Here is a 21,264-nt window from a genome sequence, read left to right on the forward strand (position 1 = left end):
AACTCAATCCACTTTTTCAAAATCTCTGCACAGATGTTGTATCATTTAACCATAATACATTTAACCAATTTACTATTTGGGGGCATTTAAGTTGTTTGAAATCTTTGCTGTTACAATGGGAATGAACATACTTGGCATATTTTTATCGTGTAACCTAAGGTAAGTTTTGAGAAATGGAGTTGCTGAGTCAAAGGGTATGTCTTTTTATCCAACTTTTTAAACTGAGGTAAAATACACATAGAATTTACTATCTTAACCATTGTAAAGTATACGGTTCAGTGATATTAAGTGTATTCATATTGGTGTGCAACCATCGCCATCATCTATTTCCAGAACTCTTTTCATCTTGCAAACCTCTTTTCATCTTGCAAAACTGAAACTCTCTACCTACTTAACCGTAACTCTCCATGATCCGCTACCCTCAGCCCCTGACAACCACCATTCTACTCTGTCTCTATGATTTTGACCATCATAGGTACCTCAAATAAGTGGAATCATACAGTATTTGTCCTTTTGTGTCTGGTTGCTTTCACTTAGCATAATGGCTTCCTTCCTTTTCAAAGCTGAACAATATTCTGTTGTGTGTATAGTGGTATGTATTTTCAACATGCTGACAGATATTCTGAACTTGTCCTTCCAAAGAGTGATACCAACCTCCACTCCACTCCCACCACAGTGGGAGGTCCAGCTATTTCACCACACCCCCCCCCCCCCCAATACTGCTTTTCATCATATACCTCTTCATGTTTGCCACTTTGCTTGGTGGGAATTGCATCTCATCATTTCTTTCCTTTGCCTGTATGAGTAAGGATAATCATCTTTTCATGTTTACTAGCTACTTTGTTCCCTTTACATTTTCTGACTTGGTATCTTCACCCACTTTTTTCTTTAGGTTGTCTTTTTCATAGTGATTTGTATGAGCTTTTATAAATTAGGGATTTAGCCCTTTTAATACTTATGCAGCAAATATTTGTTCCCAGTTTACTTATATTTTTAATCTGTGCATAGATCTTTTTCTTGCTATTTATTTTTTACTTTTTATTATAGAAAACTAAACATAAAAAAGTAGAGAGAAAAGTACCCCATGTACTCATTTCCAAGTTCCGCCCTTGCCTCACCCCAAGTCATTTTGAAACAGATCCCAGTCATATCACTTCGTCCGCAAGTATTTCAGTATGTATCTCTAAAGACAAAAACTTAAAAATACATAACTATGATATTATCACACATATGTGGTATTTTTAATGTAAAAACTAATTATGCAAATGGATCAGTCATTTTTCATTTGACTTCTGGGTTTTGTGTCATGCTTAGAAATGTCTTTGTTATAAAATTATAAATGAATTCACACATGTGTTCTTCTGGTCATTTTTTTTACTCAAAAACCTTTTAATAAGTTTAAAATGATTGCCCAGGACATGTAGAGCCCTTAAGTCCTGAGAAGAGGCAGAGTGACAGAGTAATCAAAGTCAAGAGGGCTTAAATCCTCTGCCCTCTTCCTATAAAACATCTGCTTCCAAAATCACCCTTCCAGACTCAGCCCCAGTGCCCCTGACCTCACCGGTCGGGTCAGAGCCTCCTCTGGGAGGCTGCTTCTCCTCCTTCTCCTCCTCCTTCTCCTCCTCCTTCTACTTCTCTTTCTAAAATAAGAGTGTTATAAAATATAATTCACATAGCATGAAACCTACCCTTTTAAAATGTACAGTTCAGTGGTGTTCAGTATTTTCACAGGTGCGCAACCATCACCATGGTCTAATTTTAGAACTTTTTCACCACCCTCAAAAGAAGCCTCATATCCGTTAAGTAGTCACTCTCCGTTCCCCTCCATCTCCTCTGCCCTGCCCCATTTCTCATCGCCCAGTCCCTGGCAGCCACTATTCTATTTTCTATCTCTATGCATTCCAGGATATTTCCTATAAATGGAATCATACAATATGTGGCCTTTTGTATCTGGCTTCTTTACTGCTAATACCTCTGCAGTTTCATTTTAACATTAGAACATTTATAGTTTCATTTTAACATTTTATTACATTTCTGATGGAATTTACTTTGATGAAAGAAGTGGGGTTATATAGCTCATTTTTTTCCTCCAAACAGTTCCAATACTGTTTTTTAAATAATCTATCTTTCCACTCATGGATTGGAAATGTCACCATTATCATTTACTAAAATCTCATGTGTATTTCAGTCTATTTCTAGATTTTCTATTTTATTCCATCGATCTATCTAAATCTTTTTTAGAACCAAACTGTTGTTAATTCTTGTAACTTTAAAATGCATTTAAATATATAATCTAACTTCCTACTTCCAAAATTTTTTTTTTATTATTAAAGTATAGTTGACATACAATATTATATTAGTTTCAGGTGTACAACGTGGTGATTTGACATTTATATACTTCACAAAATGATTACTATGATAAGTCTAGTAACCATCTGTCACCATACAAAGTTTTTATGATACTACTGACTATATTCCCTATGCTATACATAACATCCCTATGACTTATTTGTTTTTATAACTGGAAGTTTGTACCTCTTAATTTCTCAACTCTTATCACCAATCCCATCCTCGTCAGTGTCTTTCTGTTCAGAGTTTTTCTTGTTTATTTCTGCAGAGAATGACCATGTCATTTTTTAATGTCTAAATTTTTTTGATATTTTGGTTGGGATCACGTTGAGTGTACAGATTAATTTTGCAAGAATTAATATCCTTTAATAGAGATTTTATATGTCTTTATATAGGTCCTGCCTATTTCTGGTTAAGTTTATTTTCAGGCAAATTGGTGGAAATGTTGCTATTATAAATGGGATCTTTTCTTCTATTATATTTTTTAACTCTTTTTCAATTTTGTACATTAATTGTATGAAAAGTAACTGTAGCTTTAATTGATTCTCTTATAATTTCTGTGTCAGTTAGCTTTTGCTGTATAACAAGCCACCCTAAACCCTCGTGGCTTAAAACAATAAGCATGTGTTATTTCTCATGACTCTGTGAGTCACCTGGTGATTCTAGTCTGGGCCAGCTCAGTTTATGTCTGCAGTCAATTGGCACTTCAGTTGGCTTGGCCTAGATAGTGTGGGATGCCTCACTCATATGTCTGGTAGTTGGTTCTGTGTCAGCTGGGGCAATGTAGATGACTTATCTGCATGTCTCACCCCATCCAGCAGGCTAACTTAGGCTCAGTTCACAAAAGTGGGCTCAAAGTTCCTTAAAATGGTTAAATATGGCAAGTTCTGATGCACAAGCCCATTTCAAGCTTCTGCGTGCATCACGTTTGCTAATGTCCCATTGTACTAAAGAAAGGCACATCGCCCACTCAGATTCAAAGTGCGAAGAAATATATTTCACTTCTGAAAAGAGCTGCAATATATTGTAGCCATTTTTGCACTTTTCCACAATTTTCTAACATTGGTCAATTCTTTTCAGGTTTCTAGTTATTCCTGATATCATTACAAATAATAAATCATTCTTGACTTAAAAAAGTACTTTTACTTTTAAGTTATGTTCTTAATTGTACTTGTTTCAAATTTCTAGAGCATTATTAAAGTTAATAATCATATTCTTTAATGGGAATTAAAGTATGATGCTGGATCTGTATAATGGCCAAAAATATCTGGCTATTGTTAAGATTATAAGACAATGCCTTTTTTAAATGTTGTTTTGTTTGTTTAATCAGAAATAGATGCTTCATTTTGCTAAATGGCATTTTAGAGTCTATTGAGAGGATTATACTGTTTTCTTTTTCTCCTTTGATCTATTAATATAGTAGCATATTGATACAAATTCTAACAATGAACCATACTTGCATTTCTGGGATGACCCTCATTTGGTTGAAGTGTTTTTGTTGCAGCTGGTATAGAAAAATTATGTCTCTATGGATCTGTCTATTCTAGATATTTCTTAGAAATGGAATTATATAATATGTAGCTTTTTTTGGTATGGCTTCTTTCACTTAGCATGATAGTTTCAAGATTCCTCCATGTTCTATCACATATCAATACATCATTCCCTTTAAAGGCTGAATAATGTCCCATCATATACATATACCATTCTTAAACGTTTTTGTGGCACCTACCAAGTTGATGTTCACCTTCTCTTCCTTCTCTTTCATTCACTTTCCTAGTGAATTTCGTTCTAGATGTTCTGATGTTGAAACATCCTTTCATTCTTGGATAAATCTTACTTGCTCACAAGCATTCTTTTAATGAACTGCAAGATTCAAATTGCTAGTATTTTATTTAGAATGTTGGTATCTTTTTATAAATGAGTTTAATTTGTTTTTAAAATTTCTTCTGCTTTCCTTATTTAGTTATGGTATATGAGTTATGCTAGCACAAGAACTGTTGTATAAGGTAGGAAATATTTGTTCTTGGAAAGTTTGGTAGAATTTAATAATAAATTCACAGATCTGACTTTTTTTAGGAATTAGATCTTTGGCTACCATTTTGTTTTCTTCTATGGATATTGGTTTATTCAATTTTTAAATTTCTTCTTGAGCCGCTCTAACACACAAGCAGTAAGGCTTACAAAACAGCCTGATGACATTTCACAAAGCAGCACCCAGGTCAAGAAATACAAAATTGTCCATACCGCAGAAATCCAAAAATGATTTCTCCCAATCACTACTCCTTTCCTTTTCAAAGACAAGTATTATCTCAACTTTTATGATAATGATTTCCTTGCTTTTCTTTGTAGTTTTACCTCCTAAGTGTGGAAACTTAAATAGTATAGCTTGGTTTTACCTTTACTTAAACTTCATATAAATGGAATTAAACTATATGTATTATTGTGGATCTGGCCTCTTCTACTCAACAATATGTTTTTAAGATTCACCCAGGTTGGTATGTGTAGTTATTATTCTTTTACTTTACTTAATAGTACTTTATCACTATGTATTAGTTTATTCATTTTTTCATTGATAGACTTTGAGGCAGTTTCTAGTTTGAGATGATTACAAATAGAGCTATCATGAACATTTTTGTATATGTCTCTCAGAGAATATTTTTGTTGGGTATATTCCTACGAATGGCATTGCTGGTAGATAAGTTATATGTAACTTCAACCTTATTAAGTTATCAAATTTTTCCAAAGTGTTGTACCAATCTACACTCCTTCAGCACCATATAAGAGTATCTGTCATTCACAACCTCACCAGCATTAGGTAGTGATGATCTTTTAATTTTAACCATTCTGGTGGGTATATAATGATGTCCAGTTATAGTTTTCATTTGCATTTCCCTGATTATTGGTGATGTCAAGTATCCTTGCATATGTTTGTTGTCCATAGGAAGCCCCCCCTTTTTTTTCAGAAACATCTATTCAAGTCTTTTGCCTATTTTTCCTCGGTTGTTGTTATCTTATTGGTTTGTGGGATTTCTTTATGTAGTCCATATATGAGCTCTTTGTAGGTTATAGGTATTGCAAATATCTCCTCCATATTCTGTATCTTTTAATGAATAGAAGTCCTTAATACTAATGTTAAATTAAACTGTTAATGTCAAATTCATCAATATTTTCTTTGATTAGTTCTTTTGGTTCCTATTTTTAAAGTCTCTCCTTAACTTTAATGATGTTTTAAATTTTAATGTACTCAAATGTATTGATTTTTTTCTTTATGGTTAGTACTTATTAAGCAATCTTTTTCCACCTTACAGTCCCAAAGCTCTTCTTCTGTATTGCCCTCTAGAAACTTTATTGTTTTGCCTTTACACTTAAGTCTATGATACACCTAGAATGAATTTTTATGTATGGTATAAAGTAAGGGTGATTTCCTCCCATAATTATACAATTGTTTCAGCACTGTTTATTGAAAAGATCATCTTTTCTTTATTGCTTTGCAGAGCTTCTTTTGTCATAAATAAATATTCATAAATGCATGGATCTCTTTCTGGATTTATATTCTATTGCATTGGTCAATATATCTATGCTTCTGCCTAAATTATTTATAATACATGTAAATATACAGAAGAAGAAGTCCTCCCACCTTGTTTTTCAAGATCGTGTGGGTTGTTCTTGGCCTTTTGCATTTCTAATTGAGTTTTAAAGGAAAAAATCTTGTTGGATTTTGTTGCCTGCCAGATTTTTAAAAAGTACCTCTACTGGATCTTCTGAATAATCATTTGAATATTATTTCTTCGTTTCACGGATCACTCATCAGCAAACATATATGGTATGCCTGCCTAGGTAAAGTAACTGACCAACTTCAAAAATAACTCTGCTATGAGCTGAATCATTAACCTTCACAAAATATGTTGCCTTAGAAAATTACCTTCTTATGAGTACTCTGTAAAAGGCATTAGAAACTCTTTCCTCTCAACAAACTCAGTAGTAATTGTATTCTCTTTCTAGTCTTCAGAAGATAACAGAAACAACTTTAGAACTGGAAATGAAAATCAGTAAAAGGATACAAATTATTTACAGGGTAAGACTTTACAAATACCAAATGTATCCACAAAGTTCTTATTCAAAGTCTGACAGATCTCAGTCCAGAGACCTGTTTGCTAAGGCTCTCAATTTCTTCCTCCATTTCCACTCCTGTTTTTCTTCTTCTTCTTCTTCTCTCTTTTTTTTAAGATTCAAAAAAGTTTTCTTTCATTAGTATTCATGTCTTTCTTCTTCTTAGTGCTAGTATTTTCTTCAACCCAAGGTGTTTCTCTTTATCTGCCCACATTGCTTTTCCTTCAGCTCTCCCAGTTTTTGTTCTCTTTGGTTTTGTCCTAACTTACCTAAGTTCTCAAGATCATCTTCCCAAGTCATTGAACATAATAAGCTCAGGAGATTTTGCATATTTTAGAGTATGTACCTGGAAAGCAGTTCCCCCAGAAAGCTACATGGCAACTTTGCTAGGTACTTCACAGTTCTGACTCCCATTTCAAACAGGAAAGAAAAACTGCCTGGAGTTCAAGGTCAGGGCTGGAATTATTATTCAAACCTTTGGGTGGTCCATTATGCAATTAACTATGTTACTTGGTTATTAATGGTATCACAAATCATGCTGCAGTTCAGGTGAGCTTGTAAAAGAAGCACCAACCACTTTAACCATTTACTTCTTTGTAAGATGTTCTTTTCTTTTTAACTAAGGTATGCTTCCTGAGCAAATCTTGAAAAATATAGAGAATTTAAGCATCAGCTATAATCTTACTACTTAGACATTATTGCTCTTATTATGTTGGCATATAGTTCCAGGATTTTTAAAAATCATAGCTGATATTATACATAATTTTATTTTCTGCTTAAAATTATACCAGTTGCCCCTTATCCGTGGGGGATATGTTCCAAGACCCCCAGTGGATGCCTGAAACCACTGATATACCAAACCCTGTATAACTATGTTTTATTTGTATGTACATACCTATGATAAAGTTTAATTTATAAAGTAGACACAGTAATAGATTAACAATAATAACTAGTAATAAAATAGGGCAATTATAATAATATACCATAATATAAGTTAATAATAATAAATTAATATAAGATCTGTCAGACTTTGAATAATAACTCATCGTACTGTACTTACCCTTCTTCTGTGATCAACCTCAAAAGTCAATCTGATAACCAAGATGCTTACTAAGTGACTAACGAATGAAGAGCATGTACAGCATGGACACACTGGACAAAGGGATGATTCACGTCCTGGGTGAGATGGAGCAGGACAAGAGATTTTATCATGCTACTCAGACGATAAGCAATTTTAAAGTTATGAATTATTTATTTCCGGAATTTTACATTTAATGTTTTTGAACCCCAATTGATCATGAGTAACTGAAACCATGGAAAGCAAAACTGCAGATAAGGGAGGACTATTGCATGTCAAAAGCAGGTTTCTTTAAATTTTAATATCATTAAATGACTGTAAAAACATTCCTTTGAATCATAAAGAAGTGAACAGTTTCCCTTAATAGAATGTAACTTGTTTCCAGGTACATCACAATTATAACTAACATTGATGTGAAAAACCTTATGTATGTCTCTTTGTATTTCAGGTTATTTCCATAGGCAAGATATGATCTTATATCCAGAATATTTAAAGAACTTTTACAAATTAATAATAAAAACAAACAACCTATTTTTTTTTTTTTTAATGCCTACAGCACCAGGTCTTCCTAGGTGGTCTCCCATCCAAATACTAACCAGGACCTACACTGCTTAGCTTCTGAGATCAGATGAGATCGGGCATGTTCAGGGCGGCATTCCTGTAGACCAAACTATCCAATTTTTAAATAGGCAAAGAAAGTGGGCAATTTACCAAAGAAGATATACTTAAGGCAAATAAGCACATAAAAATACACTCAACAACGTCAGTGATTTAGGAAACACAAATTAAAAGGACAATGAAGTAGTATTAGACTTCCACTTGAACGGCTAAAATTTTTTAACTGACAATAAGGAAGTGCTGACAATGATAAGGAGCAACTGGAATTCTCATATACTGGTAGGTGGGAATGAAAATAATGCAGCCCCTTTGGAAAACAGTTTATTAGTGTTTTACAATGTTAAGCTACACTTACCATATAACCTAGCAGTTTTCTTCTTAGAAATGAAATGAAATTCTACTCCCAAGAGAAGGGAAAATATATGTCTACACAAAGACTTCTATGTGAATATTCATAGCACTTAATTCATAATAACCCCAAACTGAAAAGAATGCGAATGTCCATCAACTGGTGAATGGATAAGCAAATAATTGTCATGTGTTTATACAATGACCTGTTTCCCAGGAATAAAAATGAATGAGTTTCTAATATATACAACAACATAGATAATTCTCAGAAGCAATTCGCTAAGAAAGGAACCCAGACACAAAAGACTGCCTACCATATAATTTCGTTCATATGACATTTTAGAAAACGCAAAACTAGAGTGACAGAAAGGAAATTTCTTGGGGTGATAGAAATGTTCTATGTCCTGATTGTGGTGGTGGTTACATGACTGCATATATTTGTTAAAATGCATTAGACCAAACACTTAAAATGGGTGAATTTTTGTTGTATGTAAGTTATATCTCAATAAAGCACATTTAAAAAATAAGGAATGATTCTGAGTTGTTTTGTGTTTTGTTTTGTTTTATTTGTTTTATACTTGCGCAGCTGACCTGAAGTAGAACCTTAGAAGGAGGTGGAATTCAACAAGAGAAGTGGGACTTGAGGGGTGGGTGAGGGAGATGGTGTCAAGAGAGTGACTTCTGTTTTTGGAAGTGTTAATGAGGTTGAGATAATGAGGGCACAGAGAGAGGAAAGAGACAAATCGAAATGAGAAGGAAAAATAACTGTAGTGCAGTCAAAAAGGAAAAAAGAAAAAAGCATGAAAATAAGAAAAGGGAAATATACATAGGCTTTTTTTGGTGTTTATTTTCGTCTTAATTTATTTTCATTTTTCCCAACTTTTTTTTCTTGGTCTTTTTCCTCATGGGACAGAGGGTGTCTTACACACTGTGTGTAACCATTCTATGCTTCCAAAGTCTTCCTCTAAACAGACCACACACATGTATTTTTACACACACACACACACACACTCCAACCAAATGAGAAGAATAGAGAAAAAAGTAAACCAAGAAAACCAGAAGGTGAAGAAATTCGGTGCCTGCTCTAAAATAAAGTGTATTCGCAGGAAGGGTTCATTCTTGGTCCTCTACATTGTAAGGCAAGAAGCAGCAGAAAAGCACTAGGTTGTTTGTCCTGAGTTTAAACAGCTAAATAGGAAAATAGCTTTAATAGCTCCATTAGGGCCTGGGCCAAAGACTTTTCCTTTGGGTTTCTTGTGAATAATTGAGTTAATGGTGGCATTTTCCCCTCAACCTGGAGCAGGCATCCACACCAGTCTTCATCCTAATTGAATCCAACTAGGAAACTCCAGCACCCTTCGGTAACAAAGGTGCCGTGGTGCCAGGCTTTTTCGTTTGTATCCACCAAAGGATGCTATATTTTAAATTCTATCCTATGAATAAGGAAATTAAAATTCAGAAAAGCCATGGGGTCTACCCAGTCCCTCACGATGGAAGAGCCAAGGACAGATGTTAGGGGCAGGCTCTCCATTTTGGCATTTTGTTTTTAGATGTACCTCCAAGAGGTTAAAAAGAAAAAGGAGGAAGGCGAGTAGAGGGATTTCCTCTATTTCCGTATATTTCCATGAAGAACCCTCCAGTCTGCTTTTAAGGAGGAAAGACTGTTAGTGTTCTCTCTCACCTGCACCACTCATTCTCCCTAAGAAAGAAGCTTTTTACCTCAATGATAAGATTGGGGGGAAAGTCACTACGTGCAGTGATGTGTTGCTAAATGTTTAGCAATTAATTGGCTTTGGAGGGGGGAGGAGCCCTGACTTGTGGCATGTGCTCATTCCCCCGTGTAAACACCCCGCCACGGCTGACTTCAAGCTACCAAAGTAAGGATATCCAGTTTGAAAAGTTCTTAAAAATTTAACATTCAGCTCCTGCAAGCTGTTATGTGCTGACTCCAACACATTAACAACCATGTAACTCAGCTCCCCGATCTACACAGACCTCAGAGCTCTGGATCTTCTTGGTGGTTGCTCCTCTATCCCTCCCTTGCTCCCCACTTCTTCCCTAAAGGCATCACCTGTCTCCCTTCTCCTCCTGGGGCACATAACTCTTTAAGGAGTTTAGCCTTTCACACACACACCAAAATAAAAAAATAAAGAAAAGAATTAGAGAAAGGAAAATTCTAACAGAGAATGAACAAAACCCGGCTTCACAGAAATTTACTTTTTGTTGCTCTGTCTGCCATAAGAGGGTGGGGCATTGACAGTCTTAAGTCTGCCTCTTTGTCCAAGTGAATTCCCAGTGACGGCAGTGCCTGGTGGGTGACATCTCTCCAAGTTTTCGAAGGTGTCTGAGCCTAGATTCTGAGCACATTTCTGACCTCCCTCTGGAGGCTCTTCTCCTTCCAGGTCACCTTTCTCAAGCCCTATCTCTTTCTCATCAGCTGAGGCTGGGCCCTGGGCAGGGAATCAGGGTGGATAAGTGGGAGCGTCGTGACTGGCAGCCCCATCCAAAGCCCATGGAATGGGAAATTGGCTTTCTCCAAAGGAAGGGATTCTACAGTTTCTATAAAGAAGGAAGGATACTGTGAGGACCAAAAGCACCCATCATAGGACTTCAGATATAAATGAATAGATAGGATACAAGCACCTACTCTTGACAATCAAAGCAGGGTGAAGATTGGACACCAGGGCTTCAGCGAGGGAATGTGACTGAGATGTCTCATAACATTTGAGCCTTCTCCAGTGTGAGAACCCAATTCGGTCCAGCTCGTTGTCCACAATGTATCTGCCACTGGTCCCACTGCCACTCCTGTGGACACAGGCTTTATCAAATATCAACGCTTTATTTCCTGGGCCTCAGACAGGGTTGAAAGGCTGGCTGGACTCCTACTGACCTTCCCATGTTGTCCACTTAGCTCCTATACATGGGAAAGTGCTTACATTGGGCCAATCCCTGGGCGGGGACCTAATTTGTGGTGAGAAGCCCTAGGAGGCAGCCATGATTCAGCCTGGGCCAACCAATAGACAGGCACCTATGTCTAGAGGTGCTTCAGTCAGTTGGTAAGATGCTGTGCCTGCTCCAGGTATAGGTTCAAAGCCAATTTTCTCCTCAGATTTCTCAGGGCTTGGTCTCAGCGCCCCCTACTGATTATTTCTGGTTAACCTTGTATCATCTGGCTCTCTGGTCAATTCCGTTCATGAAACCTAATTCAGGGCCTCTCTGGGTGACAACAGAGGAGTCAACTAATAGATGTGAAGATGCCTTTGAGAGCAAAAAAGGGAAGAAGATGCTTTTGAGAGCAAAAAAGGGAAGACTATATAAATGCAATGGACTATTGTTATAAAGCCAGGATTGAGGGAGATATAACTAAATGTTTCCCTATCCTCAAAATTTGCATTATCATGCATACCTTTTCAGTAGTGTATTATTTCAGTGGACAGAAATTAATTGTAATGGGCTGAATTGTGTCCCCTCATCCCCTCACCTCCAGTGTCTCAGGATGTGACTGTATTTGGAGACAGGGCCATTAAAGCGGTAATTAAGTTAAAATGAGGTCATTAGGGTGGGCTCGAATTCATTAAGACCAGCGTCCTCATAAGAAGAAATTAGGACACAGACGCACCTAGAGGGAAGATCATGTAAAGACACAAGGAGGAGCCCCTACAAGCTAAAGAGTAGGGACCTACAACGAAAATGGCTCTGCTGACATCTTGATCTCAAGACTTCAAGACTTAAGAACTGTAACAAAGTTAACTTCTGTCGTTTAAACCACCTAGTCTGTGGTAATTTTTATGACAGCCCAAGCAAATTGATATATGGGTCTGTGATATATTTGAGCCCAGTTATTATAACTGAGTTTTATTAAAGGCAGGCCTTTCACTCTACATAGACTTAGCTTTTCACACTACATACTCTTCTCCTTCCTCACTGTATGTTCACATCAAAGGAAATGGGGTAACGAAGCCTTTTAAACAATAACTCACAGGAACTAAAGAATGATATATAAACTGAATTCCCCAAACACTCAGGGTCCATCTCACTGTCCCTCTCCCTCTCCCTCTCACTCTCTGCCTCTGAGAGGAGACCACACTCTGTGTTACCCCCTTTCCAATAAACTTTCCTTTTGACTCTAACTTTGGTGTGTGTTTTGAATTCTTTCTACACTTGCCACCAAAGGACCCTCTTCTCCTCTCTGTACAGGGCTTGGGCTCCCTACCACTCGGGGAAATTTGCCCCGTCCTGCATCGAAGCTATTGGCCAAGGTCACAGTAGCATCTGAAGACCCAACTAGGAGAGATGTGCATTCAAGCTTACTCGAGCGGCAGCTGGCAGGCCTTATTTCCTTGCTGGCCGTTGGGTGAGGCCTCTCTCAGTTCCTCACCAGATGAAGTTCTCACAGGGCTGCCTCACCTCATAGCACCTGGCCTCCCCCCAGAGTAAGTGATCCAAGAGAGAAAAGGAGCACCCGAGATGGAAGCTGCAGTCTTTTTCTTTTTCAAGATAATTTTATGAATGATGCAACATTTTTAGAGAAGAGGTAGAAGTCTGATCTGTGTTTGGAAACACCAAACAACTTAACAATTTACCTCCTGGTTTAGGCAACACACAGTTGTATGTCAAGGTACTCAGCCTAGTTCCACACAAGAGTAGGCATTTCAGCAAAACAAAACTCCCAGGCATTTCAATTCTGCCTCTTCACTGGTTACATTTCCAAAATGTCTCCCTATTTTTTTTTTTGTATTGAGGTAAAAGTCACATAACATAAAATTAACAATTAAGCATTTTAAAGTATACAATTCCCTTGTACATCCAGCCAAAACAATTTTGAAAAAAACAGCGTTGGAAGACTTATACCACCTGATTTTAAGCCTTCTTCTAAATCCACAATAATCATGACCGTGTCATATTAGCATAAGGATAAACATATAGATCAATGGAACAGAATAGAAAGTGCAGAAATGAACTCTTCTTTTAAAGTTGGTTAAGTTCTGATAAATGTACTAAGGCAATTCAATGCAGAAAAGATAAACTCTTCAACAAATAGTGCTATAGCAATTGGATATCTGTATACAGAAGAAGAAGAAAAAAAGAATTCAGAGTCTTATACGCTACTCAAAAACTAACTCGAAATAGATCATAGACCTATAAACTATTTATTGATAATGTAAGGGACCTACTGCAATGAATATTTTTTCTATAGGGTCTTAAGAGGAGAAATGGGGAGGGACAAATATAATGGATTTGATCATGACCCTGAGGTATTGGTCAGTTTTAGAAAAACTTGTGAAGTAGGCTAGGTGCCTTTAGGTCCCTCACCGTCCATGCTCTTTTCTTGTTCCTTATCCCCCCGTCTCCACCTGCCCGCCCCACACACACACACTATAGTTTTGCATCAGCGTCAAGTACCCTGGGCCCTTGTGATGCTTTAGAATGGTACCTAATCCAACCTACTCATCTCCAGTGATGCCTAAACTCTGAATCTGACTAGATTACTCTACAGTGTGCGCACCCTTGGGCCTTGGCTTTCTATCAAGTGACAGGCATGCTGAGAAGCTTACACGATCTATGCAATCCCTTCCCCCTAGGATTTTATAATTGCAGTCTTCTAGGAAAAAAGCTGAAATTAAAAGTAGTTGTTGTTTTAATTGTGGAAAATATGGCTGGGGACATGTTCTCATGGGAACTGTGTGTGCTGTGTGACTAGCTAAGTCTGGCAGAGCTCACCAGGTTCTGCATTTCATTGCAGATGTTTGCTTTGGAAAGTCCTTTGGCTATTTGGCTTCTGGAGTCCTCTCTCACTGTGGGGCCCCTCTGTGGGAACACAGAGCTCATTGATCACATTCCCAAAATGTCAAGCTCCTGCTGCATAACCGCAGGAGAACCTCGCTTGCCATCTATATAACAAAAGCAAGGACTACACATTTGATGACTAAAGGCTTGGCTTGACAGGCAAAAGTCCTTCCCGATGGTTAGTTCCCCAAGTTACTATTGGAAGGTCAATGGCAGTATAAATGTCACCCCCAGCTCCTGGATATTTGTCATTTTACCCTTCCTTCTTCTCTTTCTTACGATCTCTTAATCTCTTAAGAGATCCTTGGGTGATACAATTCACTAGCTAGAAACTAAATTGTATTTGACACTCTCAATTAGATGTCATTTCAGCTATGTTAAGCCAGTACTTGAGATGCTAAGTCAGAACTTGAGATCACTGGAAAAGGTCATAGGATCATTCAAGTTCAGATATGAATTACTTGACTTTCCAGAACCTGCCCCTCCTTTTAATTTAAAAGCTTTGGATCTGCTGCTCCCCTTGCCTGCAATTCCCACCTCTCTCACCAACCCTATCCAACACACGTACGTACGTACACACACACACACACACACACACACACACAGCTGAGCTGCTTCTGCTTGTCCTTTGGGACTCAGGTTAGGCATCTTCTGTTTTGTAAAGCTTTCACTGATATCACAAGTCTGAGCTAGCTATCCTTCCCTTCTTTTCACATGGTTTTCTAATTTTCTAGTCTTTACCAACTGGCAATAAGTTCCCTAATTGTCATTATAGTCCCTGTGTGCCAGGCACACAGTAAGTGACCAATAAATATCAATAAAGTTTCATGAATAAATGGATTGTTAGTGCTACTATTTGTACTCTGATTTTCATTCTGGTTAATAACGAGCCCCCTCTCCAATAACCAAGGAAACTAGAGAACATTTCTGAGAAAGTAGCTTTATCAGTTGGAACAAATATACCACATTGGTGGACAATGTTGATAATGGGGGAGGTTATGCATGAGTAGGGGCAGAAAAATCATAAGAAATCTGTGTATCTTCTGCTTTAATTTTGCTGTGACTCCAAAACCGCACTAAAAAATAGTCTATTTAAAATTTTTATTTAATTGCCAATATTAAATATATATGTGTATATATATAACCCACAAAATCATCCACATTTCTGTTATCTAAGAGAGTTGGAAGAGCTGGCCACACTGGGTTTGCGCGCCCCCATGGCAACAAACCAAGTTCCACCTGTCCGCTTTAGACACAGCACACACGCCCCAGGCGGTCACAGCCCCTATCACTCTCCCTCGATTCCCACCAACCGTAGCCAAATGCCAGTTGCTGTTTTTCATCTCACACCCAGCCAGCTCATTCATTTAATAGCCTAGTCTCTGTTGCGATTGGAGTTTGGAATTCAAGAGCTAGACCCTGCAGGGCAGGTAGATCTGTTACGGATTTTGTTTTTAACCCTGGGATCAGCACAAAACCATTGGGAAGTTTTACACAGAGCAGTAACACAATCAAATCTGTGATGTTAAAGATCAGTGTGGATTGTTTAAATTCCAAGTGCAGGAACTATTTTACTAGGCAATGAAGACAAATGAAGACTGCTAAGCCTCCCTCAGCTCTTTTACATAAAAAAAAAAATCTTTATTACATTCCTATAATAAATTTTCAGTAAGAAAGGATAGATAGATAGATAGATAGATAGATAAATGGATTAGAGTTCAACTAAAGACACCAGAAAAAAAGAACAACAGACTAAACCTAAAGAAAGTATGAGAAATAATAAGGATAAAGACAAAAATTAATGAAATAGGAAACAAAGAAATAATCGTCAAAAAACCAAAAGCTGATTCTGGGAGGAGAGTTAATAAAATAAATATTTTAAAAAAAACAGATACAAAGGAAGTAATTACAACAAAATATGGTAAGTGCTAAAGAGATGCACTCATACAGCGCTATGAATAAATTCTTAATTGTAAAGGGAAGCAGGAGAAGTCTTCACAAAAGACAAACTGAGAACTTGGGAGAGGAGAGTAGTTTTCTAGGGCACAGAATCAGGGATATGTGTGAGTGTGCACGTGTGTGCGTGTGTGTGTATGCCAGGCAGGGGGACTCTTCTTTGTCACCACTGTATGCCCTTCCTAATCCAGTGTCTCAAACCAGGGTGCTTAAGAAGTGTTTGCTAAACAAATAAACATCTTTACCGTTTGAGTTCTACAGTATATCTTTCGTCCGTCCATGGATTTTAAAGTGTAAAATTTCCTAAACCTTTTACCTGTAACTTTTGGATTTGTCCAATTCCATGCTGCAGTCTTTCATAACAGTGCAGTATGATGCTATTTTCCTAAAGACACTACATTAGAAGTTCCCAACCTTTTCTTCATTTCATCTGAAATGAGGCCTTCAACACCTAGACTTGAATAGAAACCAAAATTGATGGTGCCTATCGAAAAGAAACTGAAATTCTTGAGTTCCTTAAGGATATATATCAGGGTGGGATGTGTCCATCTTGTGCCCCAGGTTTTAGGAATTGGTGTTTGCCGGAGGCATTTGTGGTGCCAAGAGAAGGTACTGTTGCTTCATCTGGTTGTGCAGATACTCCACTGCAGAAGAGCTCATGGCAGAGGCAGGGAGGAAGGCTGAAACACAGCCTATTTCTTCTTCAGCCATGCACTCTGAACTTTGTCCACCCAAACGAAAAAAAGTCTTTTTCTATGTGGCTCAAATGTCAGAGACTATGGGCCAATTGCAGGACCCATGTTTTCAGCTGTCATCTCTTTGCTGCCCTGCCTGGGGGAGAGTCAGTGCCCAAGTCTCCTTTCTGTCCTCTCAAAAGAGCTCCCTCAATTCTCTTCAGCTTCAAAGCATCTATTGAGAGGATTTATTCAAGCTTTTTAGTGGATGAATAACCCACCACTGGCAATCCACAGACAGAGAGTCATCGTCTGCCAGGAGACCTTCAGAGTTCCATAAAAAACCAAAGACAAGCTCATTTTTTCTATACGGCTTTTGGCCCTGTGATTACCTCTCCTGCCACTAGATGGCAACCTCTCCCAGGTACTAGAAACAGACTTTCTTGCCGCCTCAACTGGGGAAGCAGAAAGCCGAGACGCAGGGGTTTCCTGTGTAAAAAGGATTTTAGTTTGATCCTAGCTTATCCACTACGTGATTTAGAAATGCCTTGTCACCCTGATATGCAATTTTATTAAATTAATAACAGTTTCACAGCACTCTTCAGGCTCGTATAGATCCTCTTCTTGTTTATCTGACTCTGTTCCCATCTAAGGATGTTTAAATTCCAGAGACACAGGTCAAACCACAGGGAACACAGTTCCCTGACACCTGATATTTCTGGGAAATACTAAGAAGCCTTATCGATAACATAATAAGATACTGATTTAATAAATTCTGACTCCAGGCAACCATTAGCTATTAATCGCGTTGCATTCTTTCAAAAAAAAAAAAATTGAGTCCTAATTTATTTATACTTAAATGCACAGATTTGAAGTGTGCAGTTTAGTGAGTTGTTAATAAATGTATGTGCCAGTGTACAACACCCCAGTTAGGACATAGAACATTTTTATCATGCTGGTAAGTTTTCTTGTCTGCCTTCAAAGTCAATTCTCATGACCTGAGGAAGACTTGAGGCCCAGAGGAGTGCAATTGAGGAGTATGTGACCTTGAGGATAACAGTGCACTGTAAGAGGTTAAATACAAAGCTTAATTATTCACAGCCATATATTTTTATGTTTTCCTTGCAAAATAAAGCAATCGTTAATTTTTAAGAAAGAAATGGCATTTAGAACCTGTTTATTTTATCCAGCATTCTAAGATTATAATTTTCTTCCAAATATGTAAATACATGAAATTCTCTAAAATACATTTTGTCATTGCTTCATGATTTGGTTCTTGTGAAGTTTTATTAATATGCAGTTGTTAGGCTGCATCTGAGAAAATGATCAAATTGTTCAGTGAGACCACCAATTTGTTTTGAAAATAATTTTTTTCTAGACATTCTTCAGCCCAGGAGTTGAATTTGTCTGTCAGCCTGCACTAGCTGTGCCTTTTTTATTACACTAGGGAAATGAGGTGATTTCTACTAAGAGATGATTTCTTTGCTGTAAGGTTTTTACAAGAAAGTGCACGGCTCCATGAATTTTCACAAAGCGAGCACATCCATGTGATGAGCATCCAGATTAAGTAACTGGTTACCAGAACCCCAGAACCCCATCTAGTCACTGCAGAGGTAACCATGACCCTGGTTTATAAGAACAGAGATGAATTTTACCAGCTTCAGAACTTCCCATAAACAGAATCATGTAATAGGGGCTGTTTGGTGCCTTCCTTCCAGTGACTGAATGATCAATATTTAACTTGAGAAAGACATTTATGTTGTTGTCTTGCCATTTGTTCTTTCTCTTACTGTATAGTATTCCACGGTGTGACTCTACCGCAACCATTTATCCAGTTCATTATATATATTATTTTACATATAAATTGATTATTATAAATATGCTGCTATAAAAAACTTTGCAAATATCTTTTGATGCACATTACCTACACATTGCTAGGTCATAGGATCTACACTTGTTCAGCTCGAATTGTTGCTGCCAAACTGTTTCCAAGTGTGGTTTGTACTAATTATACTCCTATCAACAGTATATGAGAGTAGTTACTCCAATTTGGCAGTATTCGATATTAGTCTTTTTCGTTTTAGGCATTCTGGTGTGTGCAACAGTATCTCACTGGGGATTTAATTTGCATCAATTAAGTCAAACACTTTTTCACACACTACATTGGCTATTTGGATATCCCCTTCAAGTCTTTTGTCAATTTTCTGCAAAACATTTGAACAGGCACTTTACAAAGTTTTGAATTTTTAATTTATTTTTATTCTTTCATTTTGAAATAATTTCAGACTTTGGCAAAAATAGTACCACAAAATCCCATATTTCTTTGACCCAGCTTCATATCTTGATATCTTGCATAACCATAGTTCAATGATCAAAATCAATAAATTAACATTGGTAGTTATCTACAGACCTTATTAAAACTTCATCCGTTGTCTCACTCATGTCTTTTTCTGGGCTGGGATTTGGTCCAGATTTACACATTGCCTTTAGTGGTTATATCTCCTGAGTCTCCATTAATCTGGGACAGTTCTTCAGCCTTACTTTGTCTTTAATGATCTTATCTTAACACTTTCAAAGAGTACTGGCCAGTTATTTTGTAAAATGCTCTCAATTTGTATTTGTCTAAAGTTCCCTCAAGACTAATTCAAGTTATGCATCTTTGCTAGAGTGATGTCGTCTCCTTCTCAGTGCATGATAGCAGGAGGAACACGACATCTAGATGCCTTATCAGTGGTGATGCCAACTTTGATCACTTGGTTAAGGGGTCTGCCAGATTTCGCCTCTGTAAAGTTACTATTTTTCCCATTGTGGTTAGTAAACATCTCTTAAGGCAGTATGTAAATACCCTGTTTCTTGTGATTCTTTTGCTCTGCAATGTTTTTAATTTATAATATTATTATACCCTTGTTATTAGTCCTCTTTTTGATATGTGCTTCATAAACATCTTACCCCACTCTAAAGGCTTGTATTTTTCACTCTCTTCATGTCTTTCGATGGACAGAAATTCTTAAGGTTAATATAATTAAATTTGTCATTTCTTCCTTTATGGTTACCACTAATTGTGTCCTGTTTAAGAAATCTTTACCTCTTCTTCAGAAATCAGTTCTCTGGATATTTTGTAGGAGAGAAGGGATGTTACCTTATACAATTTCTATGTGATCAGTAGATTACAAAATGGAATGTGAGATGCCAAGAGGTTTCAGTCTCTGGGATAGAAACAGGTAAAATCTTACTGGGAATTAGATTAAGCTGGTCAGTGGTCTCCCTCAGAGGTAATTAGGAATTTCTAGTAGAGGAAGAGCTTACTAATGAGATGTCGAGGATTCAACCAAGAAGGCAATCAAAGAAAAATATAATGAGGCAGTTCAAAAGTCAGGTAAACATGAAAACAGTACTTATGATACCTTTGACTTATGATACCTTCGACATTTAATAAACATTTGTTGTTTAAAAAAGAAAGAAAGAAAGAAAGAAAGAAAGAAAGAAAGAAAGAAAGAAAGAAAGAAAGAAAGGAAGGAAGGAAGAAAGGAAGAAAGCAAGCAAGCTTTACTTACCCCAAAGTAATGATGACTTGGTTAATGTTTATTATTTTTCCTTTCATGTGGATCTACAATCTATCTGCAACTGATTCTCTTTAAGGTAAGTATCAAGATTCATTATTTCTTTCCTGGTTTTACTGAGAAATAATTGAAATACATTACTATATAAGTTTAAGGCATGTAGCATGATGGTTTGATTTACATATATTATGATATTCATTATTTTGTCATATGCTATCAATTGACCCAGCACATTTATGGAAAAGTCCGACCTTTCTCCACTGCACTGTCACTTTTGTCATAAATCAAGTGACCATGCCTAAAGGTCTGTTTCTCCCTCTCTTCTATTCCATTTGTCTTTATGTCTGTCTTTGTGTCAATACCATGCTGACTTAAATGCCATATTATTATGTCTTGCCATCTTTGCATTTCTGGCTTTGTTCTTCTCCTTCAAGACAGACTTGGCTATATTTGGTCTTTTGCATTTCAGTCTAAATTTTAGAATCAGTTGTCAATTTCCATATGCACATCATAAACCCATGATAGGATGATTTAGATTGTGTTGAATCTGTAGATCAATTTGAAACCATTATATATTTATAATATCGAATTCTTATTATGAACATATTTCTTCCCCCCATTTAATTAGATCTTTATTTCTGTCTGTCAGTAATGTTTTATAGTTTTCAGTGTAGTGACCTTGCACAGCTTTCATTAATTTACTCCTAAGCATTTGATGTTCATAATTTATTTTTAAACTATGACTACATGAGAAAAGCATTGTTCTCCGTGGGAGGTGATTTTA

At 37.0% G+C, this 21,264-nt stretch overlaps 1 pseudogene; it reads right to left on the bottom strand.

Moving 5' to 3' along the window:
• Positions 1–8,084: 8,084 nt before the first annotated feature.
• On the bottom strand, positions 8,085–8,203 carry LOC118606010 (annotated as a pseudogene).
• Positions 8,204–21,264: the final 13,061 nt, after the last annotated feature.

This window comes from Rousettus aegyptiacus, unplaced genomic scaffold (genome assembly GCF_014176215.1).
Source record: "Rousettus aegyptiacus isolate mRouAeg1 unplaced genomic scaffold, mRouAeg1.p scaffold_m13_p_7, whole genome shotgun sequence".
NCBI classification, from domain to species: Eukaryota; Metazoa; Chordata; class Mammalia; order Chiroptera; family Pteropodidae; genus Rousettus; species Rousettus aegyptiacus.